The 17,192-nt window shown below is 45.5% G+C and overlaps 2 protein-coding genes across 5 annotated transcripts in view; one reads left to right on the top strand and one right to left on the bottom strand.

Annotated features, from left to right (window-relative positions):
- The window catches only part of LOC148474286 (uncharacterized), a 61,468-nt gene extending 48,066 nt beyond the window's left edge, over positions 1–13,402 (bottom strand). The window contains exons 1-2 of one of the 2 annotated variants that reach the window (XM_088458829.1): positions 13,283–13,402; positions 11,338–11,382 (exon numbers count right to left, since the gene is read on the bottom strand). The gene's annotated coding sequence lies outside the window, so the exon portion shown is untranslated. The remainder of the gene's footprint in view (positions 1–11,337; positions 11,383–13,282) is intronic. The other variant, XM_088458828.1, reaches the window with a different exon arrangement.
- Positions 13,403–13,476: 74 nt separating this feature from the next.
- The window catches only part of LOC148474285 (uncharacterized), a 55,692-nt gene continuing 51,976 nt past the window's right edge, over positions 13,477–17,192 (top strand). For 2 of the 3 annotated variants that reach the window (XM_088458832.1, XM_088458830.1), the window contains exons 1-2: positions 13,483–13,682; positions 15,556–15,805. The gene's annotated coding sequence lies outside the window, so the exon portion shown is untranslated. Of the gene's footprint in view, positions 13,683–15,555; positions 15,806–17,192 lie in introns of all 3 variants that reach the window. The other variant, XM_088458831.1, reaches the window with a different exon arrangement.

The following is a 17,192-nucleotide window of genomic DNA, read 5'->3' as shown; positions in this document are numbered from 1 at the left end:
AGGTGTGTATATCCGGTAGAGAAGCAATTTTGCGCTTAAACCAAATGGGTAGAGCAGAAACATGTACTTTCAATGAGCTAAGACGAAGTCCAAGGTCCAATCCAGCTTGAAGGAAGGCTAGGACTCGAGAAACCCTAAACTCTTGAGGGTCATAACTTCTGGTGGCACACCATTGGAAGGTATGTATGCCACACTGTGATAGATGTGGGCTGAAGCCGTCTTACGCAACAGAGCGAGAAAACCCTTTGGATCTTAGGAGGGATGTCTCAAGAGCCACGCCATCAAAGACAGACAACCCAGATCCGGATGAAGGCAGGGACCCTGAGACAACAGTTCTGGCCGTTGAGGCAGTATAAACGGGGCATCTATGGAGAGAGACTGAAGATTGGAGTACCAATGCCGTCTGGGCCAAGCTGGAGCTCCCAGCAGGACCGTACCTCTGTCTTGCTTAAACTTCCGAACGACTTGAGGAAGAAGGGAGACTGGAGGGAAGACGCCAGATTACTATATGGTCCACTTCACTGACCAGGATTCTACAAAGGCTGGTTTGCCATCCCTTGTTCTGAACCCGTTCACCAGCAGCTTGTGATTGTGTCGTGAGGCCATGAGGTCCACCTCTGGTAGGTCCCATCGGTCCACTAGGAGTTGAAAGACTTCTGAGTGGAGACACCATTCCCCTCAATATATGTTGTGACTCCCAGAATGAACACTGCAGAGATGGCCGGGATGTGACCGTCGGCCCATGTGAGAATGCGTGACACTTCTGCCATTGCTGCTCGACTTCGAGTGCTTCCCAGGTGATTGATGTAAGCCACTGCTGTGGCGTTGTTGGACTGCACTTGTACAGGCTTGTCTCGAAGAATGTTCTGAACCATAGTGAGGGCTCTGTAGATGGCTCTTAGTTCCAACACATTAATTGGCAGGGTCGACTCTACTGGTGTCCAACGACCCTGGAAGGAGTGTTGACCGGTCACAGCACCCCATCCTCGGAGACTTGCATCTGTTGTAAGAAGCACCCATTCCGGGATCCAAAAGGGGCGACCCTTGATTAGGTGGGACATCTGTAACCACCATGAGAGAACCAGTGTCTGAGATCTAATCCGTTACGGCAATCCGTTCCACGTGGAAAGGATTAGGCGTTGCAGAGGCCTGGAGTGAAACTGAGCGTACTCCACCATGTTGAAGGTGGATACCATGGATCCCAGAATCTGCATTGCTGCATGAACTGACACTCGGCAACTGTGGAGAAATCTGTGCAGTCGTAGTTGAAGTGTGGAACTCTTGTCCGTTGTCAGGAAGATTCTCTGAGCCTGAGAATCCAGCAGCGCTCCCAGATGGACCATCCTTTGTGAAGGGGTCAGGGTTGACTTCTTCCAGTTGAACAACCAGCCATGCCTCTGCATGAGGGCAATGGTTAACAGCAGATGTCGTTGAAGAACAGGTATGGTAGCAGCATGACTCTCTGACAACGTAGGTGGGCCGCAATGACAGTCAGAATTTTGGTAAAGACCCGTGGAGCTGTAGAAAGTCCAAAGGGCAAAGCCTGAAATTGGAATTGGTGCTGTAGGACAGCAAACCTGAGATATCTCTGATGAGAGGGTGCTATAGGTACGTGTAGGTAAGCATCCTGAATATCCAGAGATACCATAAAGTCCCCAGACTCCATAGCTAGAACAATAAATCGCAGGGTTTCCATCTGAAAACTGGGCACCCTGATGAATTTGTTCAGGGATTTGAAATTGAGGATAGGCTGATAAGGTGCATTCGATCTCTGAACCAGAAACAGGGTAGAATAGTAACCGTTCCCACGCTGATATAGCGCGACTGGAACTATTACCCCCGCTTGCAGCAAGGACTGAATGGCCTTCTGGATGAGCAGGGCCTTGTCCGGGTCTGATGGGGGCCTGTGAAGAAAAATTGGTGGGGTGGCCATCGTAGAAATGAGAGGGCGTACCCATGAGAAACCACTTCTTGTACCCAGATGTCTGTAGTGGTCTGACACCTGATTTGGGCTATTCTCCTACTCTGGGATCCCACAGGGGGAGGCCTAACCCGTTAGAAGGGTTTGTCTGCAGATTTGGCAGCTGGCCGTTTGGTGGACCAAGTCTGCTTGGTTCTAGGCTTTGTAGCCCTAGTGGAAGCTTCTTGTCTAGGAAAGGACTGACCCTTAGGCTTTCCCTGGGGACGAAAGGACCTGAAGGACGTCGTCCGGGGTTTTGCAGTAGTTGCTGAAGGCAGGAAAGCAGTCTTTGATGCAGCTAAGTGGCTACAATCTTGTCCAATTCAGGACCAAACAGGATCTCCGCAGTGCAAGGCAAGAATTCCAAGGCCCTTTTAGAGTCTTAATCTGTTGCCATGAACGCAGCCAGAGAGTGCGGCAGGTAGATACTGCCGAAGCCGATGCTCTAAAGGCCAGGAGACTAGCATCCAAGGTTGATTCCCCAATATATGTAGCAGCATCCCTTATGTGAGCTATATATGACATCTGCTCCCGGGAGGCATCTAATGAGAGGGACTCTTCTAAAGGTGCCTACACACATAGCGATATTTTACAGGATTTACCCGATTACGACAAATCGTGTCAAATATGTCTTAATCGTGAATCCCCACTCGCGATCACAATTTCGTCCCCGCTGGTCGCACATCGCATCTTCAGATCTGCCGTGCTGTAGGGCAGATCTGACAATCTGGGACAAGATGCACTGAAAATAAAGAAAGGATGTACGATGTATCAATTGTACATACACCAAATCGTGTGCCAAATCGTGAGCAGGACTGCCGGTGTCGGATCGTGAGCACATCGCTATGTGTGTAGGCACCTCAAGGCATCTACCCAGCTCTCAATTGCTTTAGCCACCCAGGCAATAGCCATTATAGGGCGAGCAATAGCTCCTGAAAGAAAATACACAGATTTAAGGCCAGCTTAAATTTTTCTATTCGTAGGTTCCTTCAGCGAGGAAGCTGTATGGATGGGAAATATAGAACTTTTGACCAATCCTGTAATATGCGAATCTACTGCTGGGGGAGTTTCCCATCTTGTACAATGAGCTGCAAGTAAAGGGTAGTATTTAGTCCGGCTCTTTGGGGCTGAAACCTTTTACTAGGTGTCTGCCAAGCTGCCGCCATGTGTTCAGCTAGCTGATCAGAGAGAGGAAACTCTGCCAAGGCCACTTTTTGTTGTTTAAATAGTGGGTGCTTAGACTGAGGGGCAGGCATATCATCATCTATTTGGAGAATAGATCTGACAGCACGCACTAAGGCAGGTATATCAAGTTTTGAATGAAACTCTTCCTCCCCTGTGGGAGAGTCAGTGTTAGAAAGATCAGCTTCATCTGCCTCGTCAGATGATACCTCAGTATCTGACAGATGCGTAGACTGTGAAGATACCACAGGATGCTTAGTAGTTTTACTAGGCAGGGACTTCTCACCTTGCAATATATTTTGAAAGTCTGTATAGATAGCCGCCAAACTCTGCACTGAGGTAGAGAGTATGTCTACCCATGGAGGAGGCACTTGTATCACCTGTACCTGTTGTGGCAACCCCATAGGGGGAATTACTGCCGGGCGATCTGCAATAGTAGCTAGCACCTGAGAAAAGGAAGCCCAGGGAGACTTCTGGCAGGGGCTAAGTGGCCTGGAGTAGTATAACACTTTGCACATAGCCCATCCTGAATTAATGCCTCCTCATTTAAGCCTGCTGCACAAGATTTGCATGATAGCAGAATAGGTGCAGGTGTCTTGCCTTTGACATAGCTGCAGAGTAAACTAACACACAATATGGCACTGAGCAATATGCAACCACTAGGCATGACACAGTATTCACCAAATAGAAGTATCTATGCAGTATAGTGATCCAGCCTGTGCTTATAGAAGCTACAGGAGAGCACAGCACAAGGTATTGGCACTGTGATAAGTGAAACTAAACAGTATGTGAGTCTTCACTAATGATACATCAATGTCAAGTACATTAAACCTCAATACATCGGTATGCCAGGGTTACAGAAACCGAAAAAAAGGATATACATAGGTTGACATATAGGAGTACCATACAGACAGCGCTAGCATAAGTCACACACAATGCAGAATATATAATTCTACTGCAATATTGGCACTACAATCAACTACTCAGATTCTGTGGTCAGTGATTCAACACCTGGTAGGCTATAGCACTACATAACCTGACTCCAGGGAGAGGTATGTACGGGAAACCGGGCCCAGTGTTTCCCCAAAGAGAGATGTAGCTTACACTGTATAAAAAGTCTGCCGGAGATCTCTGAGGGGGCGGGGCCAGTGGATTAGTGCAGCTCAGAGCATCTAGACCTCGGAAGGGGGCGCCCTGAGCTGAGGGGCCGCTGTAATAGGGACGGCTGAGCTCACCATGCTGATTTTTGACCACAGGGAACCTGGCTTCCCACACCATATGTACCCTGGTGGTCTAGTGGATCACGCGGACGGCGCAGGTGTGCACACTCAGCACCTCCGGACTGTCCCCAGAGACCGGAGGTAAGACTGCATTTCCGCAAGCGGTAACCCACCTTACCTGTCCCCTGGCCGCAGTCTGGAATCCTCCCGCGAGGCCAGCTAGCAAGAGCCCACTGAAAGTAGTCATAGCTTAAGTTGCGGCGCCTGGAGGGGTGATGAGGCGAGTACAGACGTCCAGAGGACAGTCTGATGCTGCGCGCCCAGTGTAAAATAGAGAAAAATAATACAAAATCATAAAATAAAAGCTTTGGGCTGCATAAGGCAGCATAACTGTCATAACAGTGATCCGACTCCTGCCGGACACCAAGCAAACTGATTTGCCTCAGGCTCGGGGGCAGTGTCCGGTCTTTAACCACTACCTTCACCCTCAAGTGGATCCCTATTGACGTTGAAGTAGAAAACATAAATATAAAAAACATCACAGAGTACACATGTAATATAATCAGAAATGTAATACTTAGGGGCCCATGTATGAAAGCTGAGAGAGAGCTAAAATTGTAACAAATAAATCGCCAACCAAAATGTATATTAGAAGCTGATTGGTTAGCACTTTATCGCTCAAATTTTATCTCTCTCCCAGCTTTGATACATAGGCCCCTGAGGTAGCAGTAATTCTCCTCTTTCCCCCTAGCCATAAAGCCCTGGTCAGCATCTGTCAGACATTCCTGTGACACAACACACCTCAGATAAAGGTACACTAATGCTCCTCTCTGGCCGGGGTTCTTATTCTTCCCAGACACATATCAGATGCTCTTTGCACCACTAGAAATAAGTTACATCGGACAGAACAGTGGCCCTTATTCAGGGCCGGACGCTCTTTGTGAGCGCTTGCTCTGAATCAGGGCGGCCTTTTTTTTTTTTCGCCAGGCCTCCTGGCCGCTCGCTAAGCTGTGACCACCCACAGCTTTTGTGAGCGGCCAGATGATGGTCGCAACCATCACGCTTGCGACGAGACCCTTGTGGTAGGGTCTCGTCTGCCGCAAGCCCCAGTGAGCTTCCGACTCTAATAGAGCCGGAAGCTCACTACTGACATCACTGGTGATGTCAGTAGGGCCGCCCACAAACGGCAGGTGTTCCTTCAGGAACGCCCCCGTTTGTCCAGCCACCCCGCCTACAAAACGGGGCGAGCTGTCGATCAACATCCCGTTTGCAGCGAGCCCTAGAGCGAGAGACTTTCTCACTTGCTACGGGGCTTGCACACGCCGCGAGTGCGCATAGCACAACCATCGACCCGTTTGCGAGCGGGTCAGAATCAGGCCTAGTGTGCTTTCCAGATAATTTGTTTTCTCTATTAATTTCACTTTGACAATTTCAGCCCCACAATTACATCAAATATAAATAACACTATTCACTCTATTTCCGAGAACATAAGTATTACGTACATGCATAGATGCATACATAGAATGGGGTATGCTTATATGCAGATTAACAGATTTTGTTCAAGACATGCTCTAGGAATGATTCCTAAAATTCCCCTAGAACAGGAGTCAGGGAACTTTTTTACCTTTTACCCCAAAATACATTTAGATACACCGACGTTACCCCCTTGATTTGAAGGGAAGGAAATCATATAGTAGTGCCCCCATATAATGCCCCTGTAGTAGTGCCCCCATAGTTATGCCCCTGTAGTAGTGCCCCTATATAATGCCCCTGTAGTAGTGCCCCCGTAGTAGAGCCCCCATATAATGCCCCTGTAGTAGTGCCCCCATATAATGCCCCTGTAGTAGTGCCCCCATATAGTGCCCCTGTAGTAGAGCCCCCATATAATGCCCCTGTAGCAGTACCCCCATATAGTGCCCCTGTAGTAGTGCCGCTTGTACAAAAGACAAAAAACACTTACCTTAATCCCCGCTCCTGCATCCGCCGCCATCCTGTCCGCCCGGCTGCTCCTCGGAACTATGGGAGAGACGTCATGACGTCTTTCCCATAGTGCGCATGGGGAGAGCCGGAAGCTGGAGTTCAAAAAAGAACTCCAGCTTCCGGCTAGCGCAGCGCTGCATGGAAGGAGGGGCAGGCGCCCGCTGGCAATAACATCTCAGCCGGAGTCTGGCTAAGAGCCTCCCTGCGGCGCTGGGCTGGAGGTCACTGGCGCCGCACCCGACGCCAGTGACCTCCATTCCTGGGGGTAATGGACGGACAGCCGGGCATGCAATGATTAATATGCATGCCCGGCTGTCCGTCCATTACCCCCAGGAATTTCATTTTTACCCCATTTGGGGTAATTTACCCCTGTACCCCGACCAGTGCCCTAGAACGACTGCAATATAGCCAATAAATTATAATTCTTCACACATATACGAGGGTTGTTCAAAAAGTAATGCCTAAATGCTCACAACTCAAATTTTATTATAGATACAGATTTGAAAATTTGCAGTAAAATACTTTGAAGTCTTAGTAACAGAGTGACTCTACTCAAAAAATTCACCATCTGCCCTCAAACCATTTCTCCACCTCTCAACCCAAGCTGTGAATCCACTTTGGAAAAATTCCAGTGGTTGATGTTTGACCCAGGAACATATGGTGTTTTTAACAACCTTTATGTCTTCAAAATGTTGACCACGGAGACAGTATTTGAGAGGGCCAAACAGATGAAAGTCAGAAGGGGCCAAATCAGGACTGTATGGTGGATGTGGCATCATTGCCCACCCCATTTTGGCAATGGCCGCAGATGTTGCCATCGAAGTGTGAGGTCTGACATTGTCGTGGTGTAAGATGACATTTCACAGTCGAATTGTTGACCTTTTTTTGTGGATGGCTTCTTTCAGCTTCTTAAGTGTAATAATGTATCAATTACAGTTCATTGATTGGTTTGGTTCCAAGTAATCAATGAGAATAACACCTCGGCAATCCCAGAAGAATGTGGCCATGACTTTGTTTACGGATCGCTGTGATTTAAACTTTTTTGGCCTAGGTGAACTTGGGTGTTTCCATTGCTTTGATTGGGCCTTTGTTTCTGGGTCATAAAGGAATACCCAGGTCTCATCTCCTGTAATGACATTTTCCAAAAACATCTCAGGGTTGGCTTCAAAGTTGGTCAAAAGGTCATTGCACACTTCCACCCTCTGGGCCTTATGATCCCTGGTTAATTACTTTGGAACCCATTTAGCACACACTTTACGAAATCCCAAATCATTGATTAGTGTTTCTACAGTGCCATGGCTACATTCCAGTTCATCACTGATATCTCTAATGGTCACACAATGGTCTTTCTGAATCATGGCATCTGTGTCGGTTTTCTGCTGTCACTGCAGTTGATGGTCTGCCACCACGAGTTTTGTCGCACACGGACGATTCTCCCGATTGAAAACGCTTCAGCCACCTTCTGACATTGCTATTGTCAATTGTACGCTTACCATACACTTTTTTCAGTCTTCTGTGGATTTCTGTAGCACTGCAGCCTTCTTTTTCCAGAAATTCAATGACAGCTCTTTGTTTCATCTTGGAATCCATGTTATTTCTTGGACTATCTAAACAAAAATACATATATAGCTAGCACACATATTAAACTACAAACTGACAAAGTTTCAAATAAATGTTGAGTATTATTTCAGAGTTATGACTATTTAGGAATTACTTTTTGAACAACCCTCGTATATGATACATTATTCCATTATAAAGAATCCGGCGGACATGCATTACCTCTATATGCTCCTTATTACGCCTGTATATGCAACTGATATATTATCTGGTTTGCTAAGCAAAAGAAATTCAAGAGCCTGGAATCATTTCAAAGGAGCTTAGATAAATACAAACAAAATCACATCCCATTACACCACATCGGAAGCTGACTCCTCTGAAGGTGAGAGTCCCCATAATGCAGCAAAGTCTCCAAATGTCTCAGTGATCAATAGAACCAGACACAATACATAGACAATGGGCCCGACTCAGGGATGGATGCAGAAGTGCCCGCAGCTGCGTCTATGGCGGTCGCCGCTCTGCAACTTAATGCAAATGCTGCTGTTGGACTGGTGCTGTCGGGATTTGAACCGGAAGCTAAACAGCCTCCGACATTTCAATCCCATTCCGTGTAATGCATGTGCCAATGTGTACATGTGCAAGGGTTAAGACGCAGAGGTTCGAGCTCCCGAAGACACTTTGATACTACCTTGTGCATCTTTAGAGGGCAACCTCGTTCGCATCATTGAAACCTGCACCAAACCTATGGCAAGTGCAGATTATCTGTCTGAGCCCTCCAATTTATTTATTACCAGTTATTTATATAGCACACACATATTCCACAGCGCTTTACAGAGAATATTTGGCAATTCACATCAGTCCCTGTCCCTGTGGAGCTTACAATCAATAGTCCCTACCACATTCTCACACACATGCCTTCCAGTATATTTTTGGAGTGTGGGAGGAAACTGGAGTACCCGGAGGAAACCCACACAAGCACAGAGAGAATATACAAACTCCACACAGTTGCGGCCGTGGTGGGAATCGAACCCATGACCTCATTGCTGTGAGGGAGTAATGCTTACCATTACACCGTCTGTGTTGCCCATATTGAGCCTAGGAGCACTCAAACTTTTCAGTGACACGCCCACGGCACTGCCATAACACGCCCATAAGACGGACCATCTCCCTGCGTCTCTTAGCCACCTCCCAGAAACTGCCCACGAACATTCAGCACTTTTTCACGACATCTCTGATACTGTGCATACCAATCACAATGCGCCTTTGTGCGTACACACTGTGTAATGGGGATGTAGTTATTAGACCGGCAGCCGCATGGCCCCGGTCTCAATCCCGACTGCGGAAACACGGCAAGGGATTTAACATAGGCGTCGAAATACAGACACCTATGTTAATCCCGACGCCGGAACGCCGAAGGGTTCCGGACTATAGACAGACAGTAATTAGTTAGACAATGTCTAGATAGACACCAGATGTTAGACAGTTAATAGTTAGGCAAGGATAAAAGTTCGACACAGACAAAAGTCAGACACACTAAAGTGTAAAAAGATCGGCAGGTACAAAAGATCGATAGGTACAAAATATCGACAGGTACAAAAGATCGACAGGTACAAAAGATCGACAGGTACAAAAGATCGACAGGTACAAAAGATCGACAGGTACAAAAGATCGACAGGTACAAAAGATCGACATTTTTTTTTTTTTTTTTAGGATTAGGGTTAAGTTTAGGGTTAGGCACTTACCCAGACGGTTAGGGTTAGGCACCAGGAGGGAGGGTTAGGGTGAAGATTAGGGCTAAAAAACCAAAAACAAAATAATTGACGACCATTTTTGTGTCAACCATTTTCGTGTCAAACTTTTGACCCTGTCAACCTTTTGTACCTGTCAAACTTTTTACATGTCTAACTTTAATGTGTCTGACTTTTGTTTGTGTCTAACTATTGACATCTGGTGTCTATCTATACATTGTCTAACTAATAACTGTCTATCACTTATACCACACCCGGGTGGGGAGGGTTACGATTAGGGGCTCTAGCGGGGTTAGCGTTAGGTTGGGGGGGGGATTAGGGTTAGGCACCACTAGGGGGGGGTTAGGGACCACCGGGGGGAGGTTAGGGCTACGCACCCCCCAATGAGAGGGTTAGGTATAGGGTGCGGGGAGGGGGGGTTACGTTTAGGCACCCCTGAGTGGGACTTAGGGTTAGGCACCCCTAAGGGAGGGTTTGGGTTGGGGGGCGGAGAGGAGAGGGTTAGGTAACTTATCTGCCGCTGTCGGGATCTCCTCCAGTCGGACTGGTACTGTCGGGATTTGAACCGGAAGCTAAACAGCCTCCGGCATTTCAATCCCATTCCGTTTAATGCATGTGCCATAGAAGGCTTAGGGATTTTTGCAGAGAAACAAAACAAAAAATTGTTCTACTCCGTCAACATCTGCATTGCGTTCGGCTCAGTTGACTTTAATTCACTAGGGGTTTCTGTATTATTTACAAGCATTTGATTTTTTTATATAATGACCTTTACTATTTTAGACTTTAAACTATTTCACTTATAGCACTAAGTATTATCTATTAAGCTCTTGTATAATTTAGATAATCACAGACACAGTATGAGCCCCATCAAAGCATTTAGGGCCTGATTCTGAGGTGCACGTAGATCATGCATGGCTCAGATTCTTAAGTGCAAAAATATGCAAATGGGAGTTTAAGCATTCGCCTTCACACGCCCTGCGACACCCACTTTGCATATGAGCTATGCTCAAGTGCGCTGGTCGATCTGGTCTCTCCACCATCAGTCCCAACATCGACTCCTCTAAAAGCCCCTGCCCGGCGCAGAGACTCCCTCCTAACTTTATTGAAATATAGCCACTGTGGCTGCAATCGAGATGACACCTCCTCTTTTTGGAAAGACTTTAGGTCACCTCCCAGCGTCTACCCTGAACTGCCCATGGATCACAGGAGCTGTCTAATAATAGCAATGTCGTACACAAATGCAAATTACATCGCACTCTGCTTTACATGTGTGCGCAGTGCATTCTCCCAACTGCGTCCACCTTTGAATCAGGCCTTTAATACTAACATATCTGAAATGTATTAAAAACACAGACTTCATTTAAACAAGTTAATATTATCGGTTAGGTCTCACAAGTTAGTTATTTATCCACATCTATGTGTCACATATGTACATTTTCACACTTGTTTGTAATGGTTTAAAACATTTAAATAGCAATTTTTCCTACTTATATTAATTACTAGTCATAGGCAAAAATGAATCTAATGTTGTGTAAAAGTGGTATCTAGACAATAAAATAGAATTAACAATAAGCAAATGTATTTATTCTCTACAATACACTGATGTTTAATAATAGTCCATACACAGATCACATGACAGTATAATCACATATGTATAGTCTCTTTTAGCCCTAGCCAGCAGATCTATTACCAGAGTGAAACAGGGTGCTATCATCCGCACATCAAGGCTTTAGCTCTGTAACAGGGAGACAAGTAATTAGATGGGCTTGAGCTTACTGTTTATGCACAACACGTGGGTACAAATATCATAAACCAATTTAAAAGGCACGTTAGGAGTGCCCGTTGTTTGTGCAATTCCCAGCCAAGTACCGTATGTTACGTGCTATCCCGGCTTCTTGCTATATCCGCTATTTCGGTGTTGGAAAGATCGTTGTGCTCACAACCATACTATAAGATTAATTAGATGGATTGTAATGTTGCTATTCTCTATAATGACGAGTAATGCCATTTCCCTCTCTGTCCATATGTAGCCTCAGGGTAATTCGTAGTAGCATAGAGCCATAAGTGATCTCTGTATATCAGACTATCACGGCCACTGACTGACAATTCCACTTGCTTAAGATTGTAATCTAAAGAGAAATGTCTCAGATGCCGCCGACTCTAAACCGTTAGTGGGATCACAAAGAGCATTACCCTGACATCATCAGTTACTGTCTAACGTCATTCCTTACTATCTAGGTGAACATAGAGGGGGAATATAAACCTGTGGCGAGCAAAGCGAGCCACCATGCCCGAAGCGTAGTGAGCCCGCGAGGGGACAAACTTCTTCTTTTGGTAGCCCTTATGGGCATGGAACCTTCAGCCATACTTGCCTACTTTTGAAAAAGCATTTCAGGGAGATTGTGAAAGCAGCAACTATGAGCATGGCGGTAAAGTGGGCGTGTACTGCTACATCTGCGTGTCCTAACACTGACTTACATCCAAATGTAAATGAGCCCCAAAGCAGTTAGTAAGATCTACTTGTTGATGAAAACACACTGATACTTCTCAGAAAATACATGTAACCATAGGGATCATTGGGGTAGATGTATTATAGCGGCACTTAACGTGCCGCTATAACGCTTCCCGCTTCGCCTCTTTACCGAGGCGAAGTAGGAAGCACTACCGATGAGATGTATAAACATCTCATCGGCCGGAGAGGGGGAGCGTTAACTCCCCCCTCCGGCGCTACCCGCTAGAGACAGCAGCGCATCAGCCTAGTGCTGATGCGCTGTGTCTCTGTCCTGGCCGGCTCCAGTGAGCATGCGCGGGATCTCGCAAGTATCGCGAGATCCCCGCGTGCAGCCAGGAGCCGGTAGCCGCTGCAGCAGGGACAGCGCTGTCTCTGCTGTGGGGATAGGCTAGCGCCAGGCTGTAGCTGTCGAAAACGACAGCTACAGCCGGCCGAACAGTCAGACGATCTGACCGTTCATACATAGCCCAGGCTATCGGCGCTGCTATCTTGTAGATAACAGCGCCGATAATGACAGGGGCGCATAGCGCCCCTGTCATTTACCGCCCAGACCCCCGATCATACATCGGGGAGAAGCGGTATCAGCGCACATAACGTGCGCTGATACCGTTTCTGGGCGTCATACATCTTCCCCATTGTGCCTTATAACCAATGCAGGGAAATTATACTAATGATCCCATTTGAATGTATATATCTCTGTTTTTTCTTTTATATAACAGTGTCATAATGGGGGTAAGGTGAAATGAGGGAGATTGGTAGACTCTTCAGGGAGACAGGGAGATTGCTGCTATTTCAGGGAGTCTCCCTGACAATGAGGGAGAGTTGGCAAGTATGACTTCAGCCCTCACACCACATCACTTCCAGGTACATCTGCTAAAACGATATCACCTGTGTCCCAAATACAAAGGCATCAACCCAAGTAGCCGTGACCGTGAGCCACCTCGCGGTGCCATTAAATCGCATCCTTAAGAATGACTGCTAATTTCATATATAAAGATGCAGCACAGCAAATGCCAATAAGGATGTATCCCATTAACAAAAGCTTACATTTCATTACCTCAAATTTGCATAGGACACAGCCCAAGCTTCATTGTAATCCGACTCAGGGAAGGGTACTGATTACCTTAATGAGAGGAAACCGGGACGGATCCAAATGTGATAGCTTCGTATTATCTTCCCCAGGAGGAGCGGTAATACCGGAGTATGGACGGTTGGGGGCCGCCGTACGCGGGGAGGACTGAAAAAGTTGAACCACAACAAAATGGCTACCGGCAGCTATAAATGCTAGTTAGTCTGTACTACATGAACATGGTGCCACAAATTGCCTCCCCCTAGTGACAGGAAACCGTATGACGTAAGGTCTACACAGAAATATCCTGAATGGTTGGTTATATTTCCCCTTCATCCTAAGGACCTGTACGGCTACCTACTTGATTATGGCTGAGGCATTCTCAGTCACAGCGGCTACGTCGATTCAGCAAGGGAGGATAGAGGGGAGACAGTGTTGTGTAGACACTACCTAGGTAAAAGTTATTATTATACAGGTGGAGCAATCTCTGGTGTCCTGTATATTATTATTATTAATATACAGGGGGACCAGAGGCTCTGGTGTCATGTTATTGTTATTTTACAGGTGGAGCAGTCTCTGGTGTTTTGTTATTATTACTATTATACAGGGGGATCAGTCTCTGGTGACTTGTTTTTATTATAACACTGTGGAAGCAGCCTGCGGTGTCCTGTTGTTGTTGTGGTTATATTATACAAGGGAGCAGCCTCTGATGTCCTGTTGTTGTTAATAATATACAGGAGGAGCAGCCTGTGGTGTCCTGTTAATATACAAGGGGTGCATCTTCTGGAGTCCTATTATTGTTGGGTTAGGTCTAGAATTGGGCGCCGCAAAGGACCTCTGATATCACCACGTGACCTGCGACCAAAGGGGGAGGGGCAAGGATCCGAACAGGGGGCCAAAAATGGCCGCTCGCCAGCTTTGGACATACCATCCACGTGGGCATAGAGGGGGAAACACTGGAGCGCTCCGGCGCTGCTAAAGCCGTCACGTGGTTGCAACGTCAGAGAGGTCCTTCCTCCAACTAGGATCTAGCAGCAACCATTATGAATGGGTTATTATTATTATTTTTATATAGGTGGAGTAGTCTCCACCTATGGTTTGCTTACATTTTGGATTGTTGGGGGTCTGCGCATGCGCAGGTCCCGTTCTGCCTAGGTGCAGAATGAGGTCCTGCGTCCTCGCATTCTGTGTCCCAAAGCCGCAGCATGATTGACATGCTATGGCCATTTGGGGACGAAGGGGGGTGTTGGTCTGCGTTTCCGGAAATGGGGGCGTGTTACCCCCCCTTTTCTGGGAGTGCTGGGGCCAGTGTCTGCATCTTTCAAGGTCTGAGACTTTCTGACCCCGACTGAGCAGGTACGTTGCCCATTCTGAGTAAGCTTACTCAGATGGACGATTACTGCAAATGCAGAACTCAGATCGCAGAAGCTAGCAAGGTGTAATTTTCCTACAGACACCTCCTGTTGCATTAGATTATTCCATCTCTGAATCAGGCCATCTATGTGCAGCACAGTGTATTGCACCTTCTTGCATTAGCTTTTCCCCTACACCATTTCTTCTTCCCGTCATGACAGACGCTGTCTGTGCCTAGGCCACCACTATTCCGGTCATTGTCACTTTATTTTAAGGATTAAGTATGGCTACAACATTTGTGTTAGCTTTACCAACATCATTAGTAAGCAGCATCTGCTCGTCTTGTTTCCTCAAGGCCCTCATTGATAACATAAGTAATATACATAATTAGCATAAAGAAATCATCACCGATGATGCCAAAGACTGGATTTTCGATAGGTTTTCTCCAACTGTTTCTGCCAGAGTTTTCGTTGTTTGCGAGACTTTGGAATTGTGCTAATAAACCCCGTTAGGAAAATTCATACAATTCACTTTCTGTTGGGAATAAAATGTTATTTTATTCAAATGTTATGGAAAGTGTGAAAGATGTAAGCAATTAACATATGACAGGGCCTTGCAGTATGTCACTGTACACTAACTACAACAACTATAACTGTGAAACTATCTACCTGCAGCTCTGTCAGGGACCAATATGGCCATAGAGTAACCTGTTCTTAATTATCTTTCTTCAGTGTCATCAGTATGTGACTGCTGTTTTTCAGCAGTATGCATAAAAACTTTTCTTATAATTGAAATTTACTTCAAATGTTGTCTGTAAAGGGCCACGCTGGAAATTCTTACAGCCACTTGTAAAGTAATTCTTCACTTTTGCTTTACAACAAGTTGTACAGAATATTTTACCATCTTTGTATTGTAATCATGGAAATGTAAGTTTCTATTTTTCATTAAACACTTTTTTCCACATTTTGTTGCAGAGGATGTTGTAAAGCTACAAATGAAGACCGTATATGTGTTTTAAAAAACTTCAAGACTTGGAAGGCAGATTTGCATAGACATCTGATCGAGAGAACAAAACTGCTACACACCACAGTGAGTTGGATACCCAGGGCAACAAACTGTCTCTGCTGTCCAGTGATGGCTGGAAATCTCACCGACCTAGATGAAAGAGCCTGGTAGCGGTTGACTGGGTTGCTGGTAGGCAGGTTGAATGCAGCTGAAAATAAGGTGAGTACTATATGTGTTATAGAAAAACTTCAAGGCTTGGAAGGAAGTCACATCTGTGCAGACAAATAATGATGCATCTCATCAGACCCCTCGAATTCAGACCTGACACCAAAATCTTATGGGTGACCGCAATAGTAGCGCTGCCGGCAACACCTGTGCCCTCTTGTCCAGCATGTATACTTTAGTACATGCCAACACACGTCATTTCTTATTCCAGTGATAAGAAATTATAATATTGTGTCTAAAACCCAATAAGTATTAATGTGTAACGGGTTCCATACAAAAGGTTGAAAATGAAAAGGCCGACAGTGATTTGTTCGAAATGAAAGAACCACGGACAGGTTCAAACAGTCAGCCTGGAAATGGTTGACACTTTTTTATTTCTAGGATTAGGGTTAGGCACTTGTCGGAGGGTTAGGAGAGACTGTTAAGGTTAGGCATCAAGGGAAGGGTTAGGGTGAAGTTTAGGGTTAGAAAAATAAAAGAGCATGTGTTGACCTTTTTGTACCTTTTTAACTATTATTATGTCGCCCTTTTTGAATGTCAACCTTTTTATTGTCGACTTTTTGTATCACGCCCATAAGCACCACCCCCTAAGTCACATCTGTAGAACACCCAACCATTGCACACAAGCTTTAAAACAGAAACCAGATAGTCGCTGGCAATAACATATGGTGCACTGCACTAGTAATATTATACTTCAATTTATAATTATTAACTACAGGTTGAGTCTCCCATATCCAAAATGCTTGGGACCAGGGGTATTTTGGATAACGGAATATTCCGTATTTTGGAATATTTGCATATCATAATGAAATATTTTGGGAATGGGATCCCAATAAACACACAATGCATTTATGTCTTATATACACCTTATACACACAACCTGCAGGTAATTTTATACAATATTTTCAATAATTTTGTGGCTCAAGCAAAGTTTGTGTACAGAAATGAAATTAATTTATGGTTCATATATGCCTTATACACACAGCCTGAAGGTCATTTTATACAATATTATTAATAATTTGTGCCTTAGACAAAGTTTGTGTACATTGAACCATCAAAAATCAAAGGTTTCATTATCTCAGTCATGCCAAAATTATTCCGTATTTCGGAATATTTGGATATGGGAGACTCAACCTGTATTTCTAATCTATCATTACAGCCCTCTGCCTTACCAGTCCACTGGTCCACCAGTGTCACATGATACACTATGTTGCAGAGAATTGTGAGACCAGCACTGTGTGTGTATGTATATGTGTGTATATATATATATATATATATATATATATATATATACACATACATACATACATACATACATACACACACACAACAGCACTCCATGGGCTCCATACAAATGTCACATGGCAGTGTCTTTGTCTAC

The sequence above is a fragment of the Taudactylus pleione genome, unplaced genomic scaffold (genome assembly GCF_031769625.1).
Source record: "Taudactylus pleione unplaced genomic scaffold, aTauple2 ptg000854l, whole genome shotgun sequence".
In the NCBI taxonomy this organism is placed as follows: Eukaryota; Metazoa; Chordata; class Amphibia; order Anura; family Myobatrachidae; genus Taudactylus; species Taudactylus pleione.
The sequence above is the reverse complement of the archived record's forward strand: the minus strand, read 5'-3'. Positions and strand labels throughout refer to the sequence as shown.